This window comes from Panulirus ornatus, chromosome 10, assembly GCF_036320965.1.
Source record: "Panulirus ornatus isolate Po-2019 chromosome 10, ASM3632096v1, whole genome shotgun sequence".
NCBI classification, from domain to species: Eukaryota; Metazoa; Arthropoda; class Malacostraca; order Decapoda; family Palinuridae; genus Panulirus; species Panulirus ornatus.
The window spans coordinates 15,243,087-15,265,877 of NC_092233.1; the positions used below are offsets into that span (position 1 = coordinate 15,243,087).

At 40.7% G+C, this 22,791-nt stretch overlaps 1 protein-coding gene and 1 long non-coding RNA gene across 2 annotated transcripts in view; both read left to right on the forward strand.

Moving 5' to 3' along the window:
- Positions 1-22,791, forward strand: part of pHCl-1 (pH-sensitive chloride channel 1) — a 1,177,139-nt gene that overhangs the window by 934,002 nt on the left and 220,346 nt on the right. The gene's annotated exons all lie outside the window — the stretch shown is intronic.
- Positions 1-22,791, forward strand: part of LOC139750799 (uncharacterized) — a 200,179-nt gene that overhangs the window by 52,721 nt on the left and 124,667 nt on the right. Inside the window, exon 2 of the long non-coding RNA XR_011713229.1 lies at positions 18,328-18,446. This is a non-coding gene — a long non-coding RNA (uncharacterized lncRNA). The remainder of the gene's footprint in view (positions 1-18,327; positions 18,447-22,791) is intronic.

A 22,791-nucleotide genomic window follows, 5' to 3' on the forward strand; every position in this document is an offset into this window, starting at 1 on the left:
AGAGCATGGTTGAGAGATGAGAAGAGGGTGTTTTGAAATGGTTTGGGCACATGGAGAGAATGAGTGAGGAAAGATTGACCAAGAGGATATATGTGTCGGAGGTGGAGGGAACGAGAAGTGGGAGACCAAATTGGAAGTGGAAAGATGGAGTGAAAAAGATTTTGTGTGATCGGGGCCTGAACATGCAGGAGGGTGAAAGGCGGGCAAGGAATAGAGTGAATTGGATCGATGTGGTATACCGGGGTTGACGTGCTGTCAGTGGATTGAATCAGGGCATGTGAAGCGTTTAGGGTAAACCATGGAAAGTTGTTTAGGGTCTGGATGTGGAAAGGGAGCTGTGGTTTCGGGCATTATTGCATGACAGCTAGAGACTGAGTGTGAACGAATGGGGCCTTTGTTGTCTTTTCCTAGCGCTACCTCGCACACATGAGGGGGGAGGGGGATGGTATTCCATGTGTGGCGAGGTGGCGATGGGAATGAATGAAGGCAGACAGTGTGAATTGTGTCCATGGGTATATATGTATGTGTCTGTGTGTATATATATATGTGTACATTGAGATGTATAGGTATGTATATTTGCGTGTGTGGACGTGTATGTATATACATGTGTATCGGGTTGGGTTGGGCCATTTCTTTCGTCTGTTTCCTTGTGCTACCTCGCAAACGAGGGAGACAGCGACAAAGCAAAATAGATAAATAATATTTTTTTTTTTTTGCTTTGTCGCTGTCTCCCGCGTTTCCGAGGTAGCGCAAGGAAACAGACGAAAGAAATGGCCCAACCCACCCCCATACACATGTATATACATACGTCCACACACGCAAATATACATACCTACACAGCTTTCCATGGTTTACCCCAGACGCTTCACATGCCCTGATTCAATCCACTGACAGCACGTCAACCCCGATATGCCACATCGCTCCAATTCACTCTATTCCTTGCCCTCCTTTCACCCTCCTGCATGTTCAGGCCCCGATCACACAAAATCTTTTTCACTCCATCTTTCCACCTCCAATTTGGTCTCCCACTTCTCGTTCCCTCCACCTCCGACACATATATCCTCTTGGTCACTCTTTCCTCACTCATTCTTTCCATGTGCCCAAACATTTTCAAAACACCCTCTTCTGCTCTCTCAACCACGCTCTTTTTATTTCCACACATCTCTCTTACCCTTACGTTACTTACTCGATCAAACCACCTCACACCACACATTGTCCTCAAACATCTCATTTCCAGCACATCCATCCTCCTGCGCACAACTCTATCCATAGCCCACACCTCGCAACCATACAACATTGTTGGAACCACTATTCCTTCAAACATACCCATTTTTGCTTTCCGAGATAATGTTCTCGACTTCCACACATTCTTCAAGGCTCCCAGAATTTTTGCCCCCTCCCCCACCCTATGATCCACTTCCGCTTCCATGGTTCCATCCGCTGCCAGATCCACTCCCAGATATCTAAAACACTTCACTTCCTCCAGTTTTTCTCCATTCAAACTCACCTCCCAATTGACTTGACCCTCAACCCTAATGTACCTAATAACCTTGCTCTTATTCACATTTACTCTTAACTTTCTTCTTTCACACACTTTACCAAACTCAGTCACCAGCTTCTGCAGTTTCTCACATGAATCAGCCATCTGCGCTGTATCATCAGCGAACAACAACTGACTCACTTCCCAAGCTCTCTCATCCCCAACAGACTTCATACTTGCCCCTCTTTCCAAAACTCTTGCATTCACCTCCCTAACCACCCCATCCATAAACAAATTAAACAACCATGGAGACATCACACACCCCTGCTGCAAACCTACATTCACTGAGAACCAATCACTTTCCTCTCTTCCTACACGTACACATGCCTTACATCCTCGATAAATAATATATATATTTTTATATATATATATATATATATATATATATATTTTTTTTTTTTTTTTTTTTTTTTTATACTTTGTCGCTGTCTCCCGCGTTTGCGAGGTAGCGCAAGGAAACAGACGAAAGAAATGGCCCAACCCCCCCCCCATACACATGTACATACACACGTCCACACACGCAAATATACATACCTACACAGCTTTCCATGGTTTACCCCAGACGCTTCACATGCCTTGATTCAATCCACTGACAGCACGTCAACCCCTGTATACCACATGACTCCAATTCACTCTATTCCTTGCCCTCCTTTCACCCTCCTGCATGTTCAGGCCCCGATCACACAAAATCTTTTTCACTCCATCTTTCCACCTCCAATTTGGTCTCCCTCTTCTCCTCGTTCCCTCCACCTCCGACACATATATCCTCTTGGTCAATCTCTCCTCACTCATTCTCTCCATGTGCCCAAACCATTTCAAAACACCCTCTTCTGCTCTCTCAACCACGCTCTTTTTATTTCCACACATCTCTCTTACCCTTACGTTACTTACTCGATCAAACCACCTCACACCACACATTGTCCTCAAACATCTCATTTCCAGCACATCCATCCTCCTGCGCACATCTCTATCCATAGCCCACGCCTCACAACCATACAACATTGTTGGAACCACTATTCCCTCAAACATACCCATTTTCGCTTTCCGAGATAATGTTCTCGACTTCCACACATTTTTCAAGGCTCCCAAAATTTTCGCCCCCTCCTCCACCCTATGATCCACTTCCGCTTCCATGGTTCCATCCGCTGACAGATCCACTCCCAGATATCTAAAACACTTCACTTCCTCCAGTTTTTCTCCATTCAAACTCACCTCCCAATTGACTTGACCCTCACCCCTACTGTACCTAATAACCTTGCTCTTATTCACATTTACTCTCAACTTTCTTCTTCCACACACTTTACCAAACTCAGTCACCAGCTTCTGCAGTTTCTCACATGAATCAGCCACCAGCGCTGTATCATCAGCGAACAACAACTGACTCACTTCCCAAGCTCTCTCATCCCCAACAGACTTCATACTTGCCCCTCTTTCCAGGACTCTTGCATTTACCTCCCTTACAACCCCATCCATAAACAAATTAAACAACCATGGAGACATCACACACCCCTGCCGCAAACCTACATTCACTGAGAACCAATCACTTTCCTCTCTTCCTACACGTACACATGCCTTACATCCTCGATAAAAACTTTTCACTGCTTCTAACAACTTGCCTCCCACACCATATATTCTTAATACCTTCCACAGAGCATCTCTATCAACTCTATCATATGCCTTCTCCAGATCCATAAATGCTACATACAAATCCATTTGCTTTTCTAAGTATTTCTCACATACATTCTTCAAAGCAAACACCTGATCCACACATCCTCTACCACTTCTGAAACCGCACTGCTCTTCCCCAATCTGATGCTCTGTACATGCCTTCACCCTCTCGATCAATACCCTCCCATATAATTTACCAGGAATACTCAACAAACTTATACCTCTGTAATTTGAGCACTCACTCTTATCCCCTTTGCCTTTGTACAATGGCACTATGCACGCATTCCGCCAATCCTCAGGCACCTCACCATGAGTCATACATACATTAAATAACCTTACCAACCAGTCAACAATACAGTCACCCCCTTTTTTAATAAATTCCACTGCAATACCATCCAAACCTGCTGCCTTGCCGGCTTTCATCTTCCGCAAAGCTTTTACTACCTCTTCTCTGTTTACCAAATCATTTTCCCTAACCCTCTCACTTTGCACACCACCTCGACCAAAACACCCTATATCTGCCACTCTGTCATCAGACACATTCAACAAACCTTCAAAATACTCATTCCATCTCCTTCTCACATCACCGCTACTTGTTATCACCTCCCCATTTGCGCCCTTCACTGAAGTTCCCATTTGCTCCCTTGTCTTACGCACCCTATTTACCTCCTTCCAGAACATCTTTTTATTCTCCCTAAAATTTACTGATAGTCTCTCACCCCAACTCTCATTTGCCCTTTTTTTCACCTCTTGCACCTTTCTCTTGACCTCCTGTCTCTTTCTTTTATACTTCTCCCACTCAATTGCATTTTTTCCCTGCAAAAATCGTCCAAATGCCTCTCTCTTCTCTTTCACTAATACTCTTACTTCTTCATCCCACCACTCACTACCCTTTCTAAACAGCCCACCTCCCACTCTTCTCATGCCACAAGCATCTTTTGCGCAATCCATCACTGATTCCCTAAATACATCCCATTCCTCCCCCACTCCCCTTACTTCCATTGTTCTCACCTTTTTCCATTCTGTACACAGTCTCTCCTGGTACTTCCCCACACAGGTCTCCTTCCCAAGCTCACTTACTCTCACCACCTTCTTCACCCCAACATTCACTCCTCTTTTCTGAAAACCCATACTAATCTTCACCTTAGCCTCCACAAGATAATGATCAGACATCCCTCCAGTTGCACCTCTCAGCACATTAACATCCAAAAGTCTCTCTTTCGCGCGCCTGTCAATTAACACGTAATCCAATAACGCTCTCTGGCCATCTCTCCTACTTACATAAGTATACTTATGTATATCTCGCTTTTTAAACCAGGTATTCCCAATCATCAGTCCTTTTTCAGCACATAAATCTACAAGCTCTTCACCATTTCCATTTACAACACTGAACACCCCATGCATACCAATTATTCCCTCAACTGCCACATTACTCACCTTTGCATTCAAATCACCCATCACTATAACCCGGTCTCGTGCATCAAAACCGCTAACACACTCATTTAGCTGCTCCCAAAACACTTGCCTCTCATGATCTTTCTTCTCATGCCCAGGTGCATATGCACCAATAATCACCCACCTCTCTCCATCAACTTTCAGTTTTACCCATATTAATCGAGAATTTACTTTCTTGCATTCTATCACATACTCCCACAACTCCTGTTTCATGAGTATTGCTACTCCTTCCCTTGCTCTTGTCCTCTCACTAACCCCTGACTTCACTCCCCAGACATTTCCAAACCACTCTTCCCCTTTACCCTTGAGCTTCGTTTCACTCAGAGCCAAAACATCCAGGTTCCTTTCCTCAAACATACTACCTATCTCTCCTTTTTTCACATCTTGGTTACATCCACACACATTTAGGCATCCCACTCTGAGCCTTCGAGGAGGATGATCACTCCCCGCGTGACTCCTTCTTCTGTTTCCCATTTTAGAAAGTTAATACAAGGAGGGGAGGATTTCCGGCCCCCCGCTCCCGTCCCCTCTAGTCGCTTTCTACGACACGCGAGGAATACGTGGGAAGTATTCTTTCACCCCTATCCCCATATATATATATATATATATATATATATATTATCCCTGGGGATAGGGGATTAACAATAGTTCCCACGTATTCCCTGCGTGTCGTAGAAGGTGACTAAAAGGGGAGGGAGCGGGGGGCTGGAAATCCTCCCCTCTCGTTTTTTTTTTTATTTTCCAAAAGAAGGAACAGAGGGGGCCAGGTGAGGATATTCCAAAAAAGGCCCAGTCCTCTGTTCTTAACGCTACTTCGCTAACGCGGGAAATGGCGAATAGTTTGAAAGAAAGAAAAGATATATATATATATATATATATATATATATATATATATATATATATATATATATATATATATATATATATATATAATGTTGAGATGTATAGGTATGTATTTGTGTTTGTGTGTGGACGTGTATGTTTATACATGTGTATGTGGGTGGGTTGGGCCTTTCTTTTGTCTGTTTCCTTGTATAATAAAAAAGAATATGATGATGATGAGGAGAGTAAGTGAGCTTGGAAAGGAGACTTGTGTGAGGAAGTACCAGGAGAGATTGAGTGCAGAATGGAAAAAGGTGAGAGCAATTGACATACGGGGAGTGGGGAAGGAATGTGAAGTATTTAGGGAAGCTGTGATGGCTTGTTCAAAAGGTGCCTGTGGCATGAGAAAGGTGGGAGGTGGGCAGGTTAGAAAGGGTAGTGAATGGTGGGATGAAGGAGCAAGATTGTTTGTGAAAGAGAAGGGGGAGGCGTTTGGATGATTTTTGCAGGTAAGCAGTGCGATTGATTGGGAGATGTATAAAAGAAAGAGGTAGAAGATCAAGAGAAGGGTGCTAGAGGTGAAAAAGAGGGCAAATGAGAGTTGGAGTGAGAGAGTACCATTGAATTTTAGGGAAAATAAAAACGTTTTGGAAGGAGGTAAATAAAGTGTGCAAGACAAGAGAACAAATGGGAACATCGGTGCAGGGGCTAATGGGGATAATAACAAGTGGTGGTGAAGTGAGAAGGAGATGGAGTGAGTATTTTCAAGGTTTGTTGAATGTGTTAGATGAGAGAGTGGCAGATATAGGGTGTTTTGGTCAAGGTGCTTTGTGAAGTGAGAGGGTTAGGGAGAATGATTTGGTTTACAGAGAAGAGGTAGTGAAAGCTTTGCGGAAGATGAACTCCGGCAAGGCAGCGGGTTTCGATGGTATTGCAGTGGAATTTATTGAAAAAGGGGATGACTGTGTAGTTGACTGGTTGGTTAAGATATTTAATGTATGTATGACTCATGGTGAGGTGCCTGAGGATTGACGGAATGCATGCATAGTGCCATTGTACAAAGGCAAAGGGAATAAAGGTAAGTGTTCAAATTAAAGAGGTATAAGTTTGTCAAGTATTCCTGTGAAATTATATGGGAGGGTATTGATTGAGAGGGTCAAGGCATGTACAGAACTATCAGACTGGGGAAGAGCAGTGTGGTTTCAGAAGTGGTAGAGGATGTGTGGATCAGGTGTTTGCTTTGAAGAATGTATGTGAGAAATACTTAGAAAAGCAAATGGATTTGTATGTAGCATTTATGGATCTGGAGAAGGCATATGACAGAGTTGATAGAGATGCTCTACGGAAGGTGTCAAGAGTATATGGTGTGGGAGGCAAGTTGCTAGAAGCAGTGAAAAGTTTTTATCGAGGATGTAAGGCATGTGTATGAGTAGGAAGAAAGCGATTGGTTCTCAGTGAATGTCGGTTTGTGGCAGGGGTGTTTGATGTCTCCATGGTTGTCTAATTTGTGTATGGATGGGGTTGTTAGGGAGGTGTATGCAAGAGTTTTGGAGAGAGAGACAAGTATGCTGTCTGTTGTAGATGAGAGGGCTTGGGAAGTGAGTCCATTGTTGTTCGCTGATGATACAGCACTGGTGGCTGATCCGGGTGAGAAACTGCAGAAGCTGGTGACTGAGTTTGGTAAAGTGTGTGAAAGAAGAAAGCTGAGAGTAAATGTGAATAAGAGCAAGGTTATTAGGTACAGTAGGGTTGAGGGACAAGTCAATTGGAAGGTGAGTTTGAATGGAGAAAAACTGGAGGAAGTAAAGTGTTTTAGATATCTGGGAGTGGATTTGGCAGCAGATGGAACTATGGAAGCAGAAGTATGTCACTGGATGGGGGAGGGGGCAAAAGTTCTGGGAGCATTGAAAAATGTGTGGAAGGTGAGAATATTATCCAGGAAAGCAAAAATGGATATGTTTGAAGGAATAGTGGCTCCAACAATGTTATATGGTTGTGAGGCGTGGGCTGTAGATAGAGTTGTGCAAAGGAGGGTGGATGTGTTGGAAATGAGATGTTTGATGACAATATGTGGTGTGAGGTGGTTTGATCGAGTAAGTAATGAAAGGGTAAGAGAGATTTGTGGTAATAAAAAGAGTGTGGTTGAGAGAACAGAAGAGGGTGTGTTGAAATGTCACATGGAGAGAATGAGTGAGGAAAGATTGACAAAGAGGATATATGTGTCAGAGGTGGAGAGAACGAGGAGAAGTGGGAGACCAAATTGGAGGTGGAAAGATGGAGTGAAAAAGATTTTGAGCGATCGGTAATTAAAAGAGTGTGGTTGAGGGAGCAGAATAGGGTGTTTTGAAATGGTTTGGTCACATGGAGAGAACGAGTGAGGAAAGATAGACAAAGAGGATATGTGTGTTAGAGGTGGAGGGAACGAGGAGAAGTGGGCGACCAAATTGGAGGTGGTAGGATGGAGTGAAAAAGATTTTGAGCAATCGGGGCCTGAACATGGAGGAGGGTGAAAGGTATGCAAGGAATAGAGTGAATTGGAATGATGTGGTATTCCGGGATGGATGTGCTGTCAATGGATTGAATCAGGGCATGTAAAGCATCTGGGTTGAATCATGGAAAGTTTTGTGGGGCCGGGATGTGGAAAGGGAGTTGTGGTTTCGGTGCATTATACATGACAGCTAGAGACTGAGTGTGAACGAATGTGGCCTTTGTTGTATTTTCCTGGTGCTACCTTGCACATGCACACGGGGGGGATGCTGTTTCATGTGTGGTGGGATGGTGATAGGAACGGATGGGGGCAGCAAGTATGAGTGTGTACATGAGTATACATGTATATGTCTGTGTATGTATGTGTATGTTGAAATGTATAGGTATGTATATGTGCGTGTGTGGACGTTTATGTATATACATGTGTATGTGGGTGGATTGGGCCATTCTTTTGTCTGTTTCCTTGCACTACCTTGCTAATGCAGGAGACAGCGATTAAGTATATGAATACATCAATACATCACTTGAGGAAGGTAGTGCTGCAAAGATATGGAAATGGCCAGATGTCATGCCTGTGTCTAGTATCTAGAAAGATGATTGGGGAATATTTTTAAACTATAGCCAGTTTCTCTAAAAAGTATGGTTAGAAAAAATTGGAAAAAATAATTAGAAAAGAAATGCATGGATGATTACAAAGGAGAAGCTGTCTAACTAGGTAACAGTATAGATTCAGGAAAAGAAAGTCATGCATTGTAAATCTTTTATGCTTCTTTGACCTCATCAAAGATGAAAGAGGTGTGTAGAAAGATAGTGTATTCCTGAACTGCTAAGGGATATACCTCAGATTTCAGAAAGTTTTTGACATTTGTTTCCAATTAGAGGTTGATTGAGAGGTTGTAATTACCAGCAGAAAAATGGATGCTAGTTAGAGGAGCATTCTTGATACTTAAATTTTAAGCTTTTGGATGGTTGGTGCAGACTAAGATAATAAAACTATGAATGCCAGCAGTACACAAATAGAGTAGATGCTAAAGAGAGTTCAAGAGATTGGGCTGAAAAACTGTAGAACTTTCTCCTTTTACTGTAAAAATAGGTGATTACCTACAGATACACATACAAAAGGGAGTTCTTTAAGGTAGTCTGCATCTGAGCCACCACCAGTCCTTGTTTGCCTATTTTGCGTGTCCAAGAACCCAGCATTTCTTTCCACTTAGAAGCATGCATGGGTGAAGTACATCCCTAAGAATGGAAACCACTCTAACCCATCCAGCTATTGCCCCATGCAGCAGCTTAATTTCACTTTCCAGATGGTAGAGGCTAGTAACAAGGCAGAGGGAACATGACTGAATAGGTCAGCTAATGTAGGTTGGGAATGAGCCAAGTAGAAGAAAAAGCAGAAAAGAGCAGCCTCGGATCAGTTCCTAGGTAGATTTAGGTAACTAGGCAGGTAGCAAACTGAGCTGGATAGGTTAAATTGAAGTTCCCAGTGGCAATAAGTCTTGAGTCATGTATGAGAATGTTTTCTGTTAATGTAACAAATTTTTAGAGTCATGGACAACAGTATTGGAAGATAGATATGACACTATGGGTATTTTGGAATCTTGTTTAGATATTAAAGATGGAGACTTCCTCACAAAATATGAAATTCCAGTGTCAGGGTAGATAAAGTAGGCAGCAGTATCTTGCTCTTCGGTAAAGCTTATCTTAAACCTGTGCTGAAAAATGTTGTAGTTGTTGATAGAATTGACTCCATTTTTATAGAAATTAAGGATAAGTTTCTCAAGAAATTGTGACTAGGATTAGTTTAAAGGACCAACACAGACACCAGAGGTAGATGAAATGCTTTATGGTCAGTTAGCAGGAATTTGTTATGAACATATGATCATAATAGGAGATTTTAACTTATCATTATTTGAATAGGGAGGAGTCTCTTTCCAGTAGCTCTGGGAATGGGTTCTACCTAAATTTGCCTAATAGTGCACTAATGTGATTAGTTGAGAAAACTATTGGCAATTAGAACATATTCTTAGGTTCAGTTTTAGCTAAGGATATCACTAACAGTGTTGAAGTTGGAAAAAAGTTTGATACAAGTGATCACTGGCACAAATTATTTTTAAGTTAACTTTCAACATTGCCCCTCATGCTGGTTGTAGTACAGTCTTGATCACTCTTTGGTTCATTAGCTGCAAAACTGAGGTGATGTTAGGAGCTACAAACATAATCTCAGCAGTGGGATAGGCAAATGTCATTGAGGTGTAACCAGGGCCATTTTCCAAAAGGAGGAGGACCCTGGGAGGTGTTCCTTGACATCAAGCCCAAAACTGGTGTTCATCCAGTTTTCAGATATCACCCTATCACCCAGGCCTTCCCATTAAAGATGTCTACGCCAGTGTTAAATTCTTGTTTCTTCCTGTTAGGGCACATAGGTTTTCAACACATAACCTGAAGAGGCTTACACCTGGAGACTTACACCGAAATTGCTAGATGAATTGCCCCAAAATTAAGTTGATCCTTGATAGCTTTGATTCATCTGAATTGAATACCTGCTCATGGACATTACTTTTCTTTTATAAACACATTTAAGTGGAGTTTGAATCTTGCAGCTGCCTCATAACTGGCTGACCCAGCTTCCTAGCTATGGAGCTTGAAAATGAACTGACTAAATCTCCATGTAAAGTTTGCATACCACCCTTTGCTTGCTTGAAATTCATTTGTACTGCTTGAACCTTGACTGGCATTCATGTTATAATAGAGGTAAAGATCTTTCTCCTTTGTAGCTGTGCCTTTACCAGCCAAGTTTTTTTTTTGTTCATCCAATTATTCATACATACATTTAATGGGAGCAGGGTGCTAGAAATCCTCCCCTCCTTGGATTTTAACTTTCAAAAAGGAGAAACAGAAGGAGTCATGTGGGGAGTGCTCATCCTCCTCGAAGGCTCAGATTAGGGTGTTTAAATGTGTGTGGATGTAACCAAGATGAGAAAAAAGGAGAGACAGGTAGTATGTTTGAGGAAAGGAACCTGGATATTTTGGCTCTAAGTGAAACGAAGCTTAAGGGTAAAGGGGAAGAGTGGTTTGGGAATGTTTTCGGAGTAAATTCAGGGGTTGGTGAGAGGACAAGAGCAAGGGAAGGAGTAGTACTACTCCTGAAACAGGCGTTGTGGGAGTATGCAATAGAGTGTAAGAAAGTGAACTCTAGATTGATATGGGTGAAACTGAAAGTGGATGGAGAGAAATGGGTGATCATTGGTGCCTATAGACCTGGGCATGAGAAGAAAAATCATGAGAGACAAGTCTTTTGGCAGCAGCTGAGTGAGTGTGTTAGCAGTTTTGATGCACGAGACCAGGTTATAGTGATGGGTGATTTGAATGCAAAGGTGAGTAATGTGGCAGTTAAGGAAAAATTGGTGTACATGGAGTGTTCAGTGTTGTAAATGGAAATGGTGAAGAGCTTGTAGATTTGTGTGCTGAAAAAGGACTGGTGATTGAGAATACCTGGTTTAGAAAGAGAGATATACATAAATATACGTATGTAAGTAGGAGAGATGGCGAGAGAGCGTTATTGGATTACGTGTTAATTGATAGGCACATGAAAGAGAGACTTTTGGATGTTAATGCACTGAGAGGTGCAACTGAAGGGATGACTGATCATTATCTTGTGGAGGTGAAGATGAAGATTTGTAGAGGTTTTCAGAAAAAAAGAATGTTGGGGTGAAGAGAGTGGTGAGAGTAAGTGAGCTTGCAAAGGAGACTTGTGTGAGGAAGTACCTGGAGAGACTGAGTGCAGAATGGAACAAGGTAAGAGCAAAGGATGTAAGGGGAGTGGGGGAGGAATAAGATGTATTTAGGGAAGCAATGATGGCTTGCACAAAAGATGTTTGTGGCATGCAAAGCATGGGAGGTGGACAGATTAGAAAGGGTAGTGAGTGGTGGGATGAAGAAGTAAGATTATTAGTGAAAGAGAAGAGAGAGGTATTTGGACGATTTTTGCAGGGAAATAGTGCAAATGACTGGGAGATGTATAAAAGAAAGAGGCAGGAGGTCAAGAGAAAGATGCAAGAGGTGAAAAAGAGGGCAAATGAGTGTTAAGGTTAGAGAGTATCATTGAATTTTAGGGAGAATAAGAATATGTTTTGGAAGGAGGTAAATAAAGTGCATAAGACAAGAGAACAAATCAGAACATCCTTGAAGGGGCCTAATTGGGAGGTCATAACAAATAGTGGTGATGTGAGAAGGAGATGGAGTGAGTATTTTGAAAGTTTGTTGAATGTGTTAGATGATAGAATGGCAGATATAGGGTGTTTTGGTTGAGGTAGTGTGCAAAGTGAGAGGGTTAGGGAGAATGATTTGGTAAACAGAGAAGAGGTAATGAAAGCTTTGCGGAAGATGAAAGCCAGCAAGGCGGTGGATTTGGATGGTATTGCAGTGGAATTTATTAAAAAAGGGGTAACTGTGTTGTGACTGATTGGTAAGGATATTTGATGTATGTATGGCTCATGGTGAAGTGCCTGAGGATTGGTGGAATGAATGCATAGTGCCATTTTACAAAGGCAAAGGGGATGAAGGTGTGTGTTCAAATTACAGAGGTATAAGTTTGTTAAGTATTCCTGGGAAATTATATGAAAGGGTATTGATTGAGAGGATGAAGGCATGTATAGAGGATCAGAAGTGCAGTGTGGTTTCAGAAGTGGTAGAGGATGTGTGGATCAGGTGTTTGCTTTGAAGAATGTATGTGAGAAATACTTAGAAAAACAAATGGATTTGTATGTAGCATTTATGGATCTGGAGAAGGAGTTGATAGAAATGATAATATATGGTGTGGGAGGCAAGTTGTTAGAAGCAGTGAAAAGTTTTTATTAAGGTTGTAAGGCATGTGTATGAGTAGGAAGAGAGGAAAGTGATTGTTTCTCAGTAAATGTCGGTTTGCAGCAGGGGTGCGTGATGTTTGCATGGTTGTTTAATTTGTTTATGGATAGGGTTGTTAGGGAGGTGAATGCAAGAGTTTTGGAAAGAGGGGCAAGTATGGAGTCTGTTTTGGATGAGATAGCTTGGGAAGTGAGTCAGTTGTTGTTCGCTGGTGATACAGCGCTGGTGGCTGATATGGGTGAGAAACTGCAGAAGCTGGTGACTGAGTTTGGTAAAGTGTGTGAAAGAAGAAATCTGAAAGTAAATGTGAATAAGAGCAAGGTTATTAGGTACAGTAGGGTTGAGGGACAAGTCAATTGGGAGGTAAGTATGAATGGAGAAAAACTGGAGGAAGTGAAGTGTTTTAGATATCTTGGAGTGGATTTGGCAGCAGATGGAACCATGTAAGCAGAAGTGAGTCACAGGGTGGGGGAGGGGGCAAAAGTTCTGGGAGCATTGAAGAATGTGTGGAAAGCAAGAATATTATCTTGGAAAGCAAAAATGGATATGTTTGAAGGAATAGTGGCTCCCACAATGTTATATTTTTGTGAGGCATGGGCTATAGATAGGGTTGAGCGGAGAAGGGTGGATGTGTTGGAAATGAGATGTTTGAGGACAATGTGTGGTGTGAGGTGGTTTGATCGAGTAAGTAATGAAAGGGTAAGAGAGATGTGTGGTAATAAAAAGAGTATGGTTGAGAGAGCAGGTGAGGATGTTTTGAAATGGTTTGGTCGCATAGAGAGAATGAGTGAGGAAAGATTGACAGAGAGGATATGTGTCAGAGGTGAAGGGAACAAGGAGAAGTGGGAGACCAAATTGGAGGTGGAAGGATGGAGTGAAAAAGATTTTGAGCGATCACAGCCTGAACATGCAGGAGGATGAAAGGCATGCAAGGAATAGAGTGAATTGGAGCAATGTGGTATACCTGGGTTGACGTGCTATCAGTGGATTGAACTAGGGCATGTGAAGTGTCAGGGACCTGGATGTGGAAAGGGAGCTGTGGTTTTGATGCATTATACATGACAGCTAGAGACTGAGTGTGAACGAATGTGGCCTTTGTTGTCTTTTCCTAGTGCTACTTTGTACGCATGTGGGGGGAGGGGGTTGTCATTTTATGTGTGGCAGGATGGCAACAGGAATAAATAAAGGCAGCAGGTATGAATTATGTACATGTGTATATATGTATGTCTTTGTATGCATATATATGTATATGTTGAAATGTATAGGTATGTATATGTGCGTGTGTGGATGTGTATGTATATACATGTGTATGTGGGTGGGTTGGGCCATTCTTTCATCTGTTTCCTTGCGCTACCTTGCTAACGCGGGAGACAGCAACAAAGTATAATAAATGAATATAAAATTTAACCCCATTAAGCAGGCCCATAAACCGGAATAAGAAAGGAGGAGCAAAGAAACTTTGAAAAGAAAATTGTGGATAAGGTAAGAGAAAATTCGAAACTTTTCCATAAATTCATCAGGACTAAGTTTTCATTTAAAGGTCAGGTAAAAAGGCTAAGGGATTCAGACTCTGAGCCATGTATAGGTCAAGATTTTTGGGTTTTGCTTGTATCTTTTCTAAATGTCTTGATGATTTCTAAAACATCTGCATTCCATCTTACTGGTGTAGAAATTTATATTAAACAAAAGGGAAGGCTTGGTGGATTGTTTGCTTTTGACTCTGTTTTGTATGGGAGACTGATTAAACAGGTGGATCATTGGGCAAGATTAAGGGAGAAACCCTTCAGTTGATAGAAGATTATCTCCGTGGAAGGGACCAGAAGATACATGTCAGAGGAGCCTCCTCCAAGTGGGTTGAGGTGATCAGCAAAGTCCCACAGGGTTCTGTTTTAGGACCTTCACTCCTCTTGATCTGTGTGAAAGACTTGCCTGAAGGTATGGACTCTTACCTGAATATGTTTGCATATGATGCAAAGGCTATAAGGGAAGTGAAAAGTGAGGAGGACTGCATCAGCTAAGAAGAGGACCTAAACTGACTCCAAAGTTGATCTGATATGTGGCTGATGAAATTCAACCCAAGTGAATTTAAAGTGATGAGAATGGGACAAAGTGAAAGAAGGCCTTAGTATGATTATTATTGAGCAAGAAATGAGTTTTAGGATTCAGTGCATAAGAAGGACATGGAAGTCAACATTGTCCCTAAGCTGTTGCCAGAATTTCATATCAAGAGAATAGTTAAGGTAACAAACTGTCTGCTGGCAAATATCAGAAAAATCATAAGGTTTATGGATAAGGAAATATTCAGCAAAGTGTTCATATCTTTCATAAGAGTGAAACTAGAATAAGCTTTACAGGTTTGTTCTTCATACCTAATGAAGCAAAAAGAGCTGTTAGATAAGGTCTAGAGGAAGGCAACAAAGACTTAAGAGAATTAAGAGAGCTAAGTTACAGACTAAAGTCATAGACTCAACAGATCTTAAATTTGCACGTGGAAGAGTGGGGAAGACCTGATCATAACCTTTAAGTTTTTAAAATGGATTAATGATGTTGATAGTGAAAAGATTTTTGAGAGATGTAGGAAAAGAGAAACCAGATGACATAACATGAAGTTAAGAAAGTAACATTTTAAAAAAGATGTAGAGAAGTATTCTTATAGTATAAGTATGGTGGATGAGTGGAATAGAATGACAGGACATGGTTAGTACAACAGCATACATAGATTTAAGAAGCTGAATGATACAAAAGAATGCCAAGAGATGGGGCGTCACTAGTGTAAAGCTCCCTCCCTGTACAATGCAAATAGGTTTACACACACGCACACATGCATGCACATATACACACATACACATACATATACACATACACACACATATGCATACACACACACACACACACGCAGGGGCAACCACTGACCTGAGAGGTACTATCATTTGAGTAGCAGGAGGGTTAGTGTTGATAATGCAGTGGGCCAGTATTACAATGGCTGTCAAGTTCTCTTTCAACCTGTATTGATGTCTCTTCTTTTTGGCCACATAAAGACATAGATTGTTGATATTCAGTCCACAGACATGCACACACATACACACACTTCATTATACACATATGCTTGTCAACATGTAACTCATACAAATCTTAAGTTTTATTGTGGTGAGTACTTCTTGCTAACCCTTCCTATAGGCCAAATCTTGTCATAGGTAAGGAACATTAATGAGATAGGGCCCCATGAGTGCAAGACTTTTCCCCTTGCATTATTTATTCATTTATTAAATGATTATCCCAGGTTCAGCTTTTATGAAAGAGTCATGGTGTTATGCAGGACCTTTTTCTAAAGGTTCCTGCAACTCAAGCTGCGCTCCTTCCAACTGCAGGAAAATGTAGACTCCATTGGGATGAAAAGTTCATTGATGAGACTGTACCATCAATGATATAGCCTCACCAAAGATGACTTTTCACTCGCAGTGTAACCTCAAGTGTGTGGAATTTGGTGACAGCCTCTTGACAGTAGGGATAGGTAATCACATACATTCACCATCAAAGATTGAGTGGTTTAGTCATGGCAGCACTGCAGTGGCTGTCAAGTTCCCATCCTTAGACCAAGCTGTTTTTTTCCCTCTCTCTCACACACATATGTGGGTTGCTGGCATTCAGTCCACAAATACACACACACCTCATCTTGCACATGAGACTTGGCAACCTGTAACTCATATGACTCTTTCTACTTGACTAAATTTCTCTCTTCTGTGGTCTGTCCCGTGAGCTTGAGAGATTCTTCGGGATAGATTCTAGGAAAACCATGGTTAGAACCTCCTAACCATCTCTCTCTATGGTGGGGAAACACTGGCTTCTCAACCTGTCACCATCATGCCAACTAAGTAGCAGCAGCTTGCTCATTTTGAGCCTTCCTTCAGGCAATCAGTGGCCACCATAGAGATGACATTATCGATCCAAAACTGTCCTGGCTGCCTGACAGTTCAAAATTCTCATGTGCTGTGTATTGGCCAGACGGCTTTTATAAGACAAGCCTTTTTCCATCCCATGGATTAGTATTCTTTTTCTTTTTTCATATGTTATTTTCATAACCCTTTAGATGCTAAGGTTGCATTTAGGCACCTGAGCTTAGCCCTTTCACTGTGATTGGGTCATATGCTTTGGAGGCATTTTTGTGTTCACTACAGCTTAGGGCGATTATGTTAATGATTCTTAAATAAACCGCCTCTGCCTCAAGGTTAAACGTATGGCTGTTAATCGTTAAAGGCTGGCTGACGTATTGAAAGTTACTCACAACATGGACAAACAAGGTCCTCTGATTTTCTGTTTCTCATCATAAAATGAAAGATACACATGTAAAAATAAAGAAGTGCAATCAAATGAGCAAACATAATTTGCATGGGGATGACATAGTTCTGAATTTTATTCTTAGAACCCTTAGTAAAATACTGCAAAAGGACAGAGGAAAAGTAGTGGGGTGAGGCTCTGCTCAGATTCGATAATGACAAGCCATTATTTATGAAAGAAATTCATGTGAATATAAAGGATATGTATAATAAGTGAGCTGATATAATTTATATGGCCATGAGATAACCCTGAGAATATTGCTCAATTTTCGTAATGCAAAACATTGGGGTAAGGGGCTGTGGAGATGTACTCTGGCAGGAGGGGAAGCTTCATGACCCACATTTACTAAATGAAACTTAATACTGTTTATGGTTACTATTTACATTTATTCACACATTTGCATTATATGCATATAGTTACACCAGAATTACTTCCAGAGAGTGGCAGTCTCTAATAAGTACCTATGGTAACAAATAGAAACTTTAATAGCTATACATTTGTCAGAATAATTGGCAGGTTGTTCAAAATAAGCCCACAAAAATTTGCACTCACGTGATGGCTCCAGGTGCCTGCTGTGTAGGTCTTCGTATGAAGGTTTGCAGTGTTTAAAGATTAATGCTTGTAGTAGCATCCCAAGCATTTTACTTAGGCACTGCAGTCTTAATTTTTTCCATGCATTAGTCAGTATCTGTATTAGGGACTGTCAAGGAATCCTGTATGAGATCTGCAACTTCACATGTCGTTATGATTTGTGAAGCTGTGACACTCTTACAAGAAAATGGATTTTAGTAATGAAATCTCATGGTAACTATACTTTTTTGTGACAGATACCCTCCCAGAAATACCACATATCTCACTATGTATATCTAAAATTACTCCAGGAGTACCTTATATGCGTGACAGCATATGTTAAAGGGTGCACAGTAGATGTAAACATTGTTATGCCAGTTTGATTTTATATCACCTTATCTAAAAAATTATGTTCTTGTTGATAATAGTACCAAACTTAGTGGATATTAGAACTGCCTCAGTGAAAGGGTTAAGAACTTTCAAGTGCAATAGTCGCATTTTGGCCAAAGCCATTTAAAAATGTTTCCCTCACCAGCACTCTACCAATTTTTCTGAATATTTTGGTGGCTTTCCCACATCGATAGGTGCTTCCCTTTGGTGATGATGGCTGTAACTAGAAACATAAACAAGCATCCCTTCTCCCATGCTTCACCAGCCTACTGAGAGAGATTCCTTTTCTTCTTGCATTTTCACCACAAATTAGGTAAGATGCTTATGATGTAATATCATGATATGCTTTGTGAATGTCTTGTGTGTATAAAAATGTTCCATACTACAAAATATGTAATTATATTTAGGGTGCACCAGAACTTGATTCTGGCCAGAGCCCAATTTTTTCTAAGTTCAAGTTGTGACCAGGACTTTGACAAAACAACCAGCCAGAACCAGAAATTTTTATTTCTTTAGTGAGTACAGTACTGTTTGTTATATACTCTTCTTGATTGATTAATCTTAAGTATTAAACACAAATACACTTGGTTGCAAGTGGGGAAATGATATGATTTATATTATAATTAAACTGTAGATGGAAAAAAATCATTCTGAAGAACAAAATGAATGTTAATTGTAAGGGAAAGTAAATAGAATACTGATAATTTTTCACAATATTTCATTTAGGAAGAATAGATTGCTTACCCTGTAGGATTGTTTAGCACAATACTGGGGACATCATATAGCCGGAGTTCATAGTGACATTTTACTATGTGTAACGTCATACAAAAGCTAGGATACAAACTCTTAAAACAACAGTAAGGCTTTAAAGTAATGAAAGATTTGAAAAAAATTCATATTTTTACATTATTCTTTTCCAATGATAATGACATTTCTAGAGACACTGTAAAGCTCATCAATCATAATGCCTTATTCTTTTCCAATAATAATAACATTTCTAGAGACACTGTAAAGCTCATCAATCATAATGCCTTATTCTTTTCCAATAATAGCAACATTTCTAGAGACACTGTAAAGCTCATCAATCATAATGCCTTATACAATGATGGTAGAGGTAATTAATACAAGATTCATTACTCACAAACATTAGGAAAATCATTTACACTCATATTCATCCTATTCATAGCCACCTTGTGAGGAACACCATATTTACATTCAGCATTCTTAATATGCCATGTAAGTGAGAACTTCCAGACTTGAAAATACTAACCTACTGACTCATGATCTGTCAAATACAATTTGGAACACTTCTAGTGGTTGCCTTCAGGTGTGCTTTATATAATCTGGGACACTGAAAAAGCCTGGCATGGGAAATAGCAGAGTAGTAAGTCATGGAACAGTTATTGGCAACTCAGACAATGTCTCCACATCTTTTACCCATATTTTTTTCTATGCAGTTGGATAGTAACCGTGAAAATGCCATGGAGTATAGTACTTCATTTTTGCACTACCCAGGCAGCAAAGAAAATGTCTATAAATATTGTATGTAGATTTATATAGATAATGCATATAGATAGATGTGAATAACAGAATATATATTGTTTGCAATCATAACATGAATGCACGGTGAGATGTGTGTATATTATGTCTTTAGTAGGGATACATGGCATATCTGGCAATGTTGCGGCTTGAAAATTCATTCACCATATAAGCTCACCACACATGTAAGTAATTCTTTTTTACTGTCTTATTCTTATATATATATATATATATATATATATATATATATATATATATGTATATGTATATATATATATATATATATATATATATATATATATATATATATATATATATATATACAGTTAGAGACTGAGTGTGAACAAATGGGGCCTTTGTTGTCTTTTCCTAGCACTACCTTGCACACATGAGGGGGGAGGGGGTTGTTATTCCATGTTTTACTTTATCATGATGAGTAAAGTAGTACTGAATATATGAACAGACATTTGTGAGTTTTCAGTATCCTAAATTTTAGGTTATTTTCTTCCCTATGAATGTTACACTCTAATGATGCTAAAAATGGGTATGTATGAAGGCATAGCAGTTTCAGTAGTATTATACAGTTGCAAGGCATGAGCTATAGATAGAGTTGCACAGAGGAGGGTGGATGTGCTGGAAATTAAATGTTTGAGGACAGTATGTGGTATGAGGTGGTTTGATTGAGTAAATATTGAAAGGATAAGACAGATGTGTGGTAATAAAAAAAAGTGTGGTTGAGAGAGCACAAGAAGGTGTGTTGAAATAGTTTAAACATATGGAGAGAATGAGTGAGGAAAGGTTGACAAAGAGGATATGTGTGTCAGAAGTGGAGGGGACAAGGAGAATGAGGAGACCAAATTGCAGATGAAATGGTAGAGTGAAAAAGATTTTGAGCAATCAGGGGCTCAGTATGCTTGATGGTGAAATGTGTGCATGGAATAGAATGAAGTGGAATGATGTGGTATATTGGGGTCAATGTGCCATCAGTGGATTGAACCAGGGCATATGAAACATCTGGGGTAAACCATAGAAAGGTCTGTGGGGCCTGGATATGGATAAGGAGCTGTGGTTTCAGTGAATTACACATTACAGTTAGAGAATGGGTGTGAGTGGATGTGGCATTTCTTCATATGTTTCCTGGCACTACCTTGCTGATGCAAGGGGTGGTGATGCTGTTTCGTGTGGGGCGGGTTCACACCAGGAATGGATTAAGGCAAGCAAGTATGAATTTGTACATGTGTATATATGTATATGTATGTATATATTAGACAACCATGGAGACATCATGCACCCCTGCCGCAAACCAACATTCACTTGGAACCAATCGCTTTCCTCTCTTCCTACTCATACACATGCCTTGAATCCTTGATAAAAACTTTTCACTGCTTCTAGCAACTTACCTTCCACACCATATACTCTTGATACCTTCCACAGAGCATCTCTGTCAACTCTTACCATATGGCTTCTCCAGATCCATAAATGCTACATACAAATCCATCTGTTTTTCTAAGTATTTCTCACATACATTCTTCAAAGCAAACACCTGATTCACATATCCTCCACCACATCTGAAACCACACTCCTCTTCCCCAATCTGATGCTCTGTATATGCCTTGACCCTTTCAATCAGTACCCTCCCATATGATTTCCCAGGAAAACTTAACAAACTTATACCTCTGTAATTTGAACACTCACCTTTATCCCCTTTGCCTTTGTACAATGGCACTATGCATGCATTCTGTCAATCCTCAGGCACTCCACCATGAACCATACATACATTGAATATCCTTACCAGCCAGTCACCCCCCTTTTTAATAAATTCCACTGCAGTACCATCCAAACCCACCGCCTTGTTGGCTTTCATCTTCCGCAAAGCTTTCACTACCTCTTCTCTGTTTACTAGACCATTCTCCCTGACCCTCTCACTTCGCACACCAATTCAACCAAAACTCCCTATGTCTGCCACTCTTTCATCAAACACATTCAACATACCTTCAAAGTACTCACTCCATCTCCTTCTCACTTCACCACTACTTGTTATTACCTCCCCAATATCCTCCATCACCGATGTTCCCATTTGTTCTCTTGTCTTACACACTTTATTTACCTCCTTCCAAAACATATTTTTATTCTCCCTAAAATTTAATGAAACTCCCTTACCCAAACTCTCATTTGCCCTCTTTTTCGCCTCATGCACCTTTCTCTTGACCTCCTGCCTTTTTCTTTTATACGTCTCCCAGTCATTCACACTACTTCCCTGCAAAAATTGTCCAAGCGCCTCTCGTCTCTTTCACTAACAATCTTACTTCATCCCATCACTCACTACTTTTTCTAATCTGCCCACCTCCCACCTTTCTCATGCCACAGGCATCTTTTACATAAGCCATCACTGCTTCCCTAAATACATCCCATTCCTCCCCACTCCCCTTATATCATTTGCTCTCCCCTTTTTCCATTGTGCACTCAATCTCTCCTGGTACTTCCTCACACAAGTCTCCTTTCCAAGCTCACTTACCCTCATCACTCTCTTCACCCCAACATTCTCTCTTCTTTTCTGAAAACCTCTACATATTTTCACCTTCGCCTCCAAAAGATATAGATCAGATGTACCTCCAGTTGCCCCGCTCAGCACATTAACATCCAAAAGTCTCACTTTCACATGCCTATCAATTAATTTGTTTATGGATGGGGTTGTTAGGGAGGTGAATGCAATAGTTTTGGAGAGAGGGTGCAGTCTGTTGTGGATGAGAGGGCTTGGGAAGCGAGTCAGTTGTTGTTTGCTGATGATACAGTGCTGGCAACTGATTTGGGTGAAAAACTACAGAAATTGGTGACTGAGTTTGGTAAAGTGTGTGAAAGAAGAAAGCTGAGTAAATGTGAATAAGGGCAAGGTTATGAGGTTCAGTAGGGTTAAGGGTCAAGTCAGTTGGGAGGTAAGTTTGAATGGAGAAAAACTGGAGGAAGTGAAGTGTTTTAGATATCTGGGAGTGGATTTAACAGTGGATGGAACCATGGAAGCGGAAGTGAGTCACAGGGTGGCGAAGGGGGCGAATGTTCTGGAAGCATTGAAGAAGTGAGAACATTATCCCAGAGAGTAAAAATGAGTAAGTTTGAAGGAA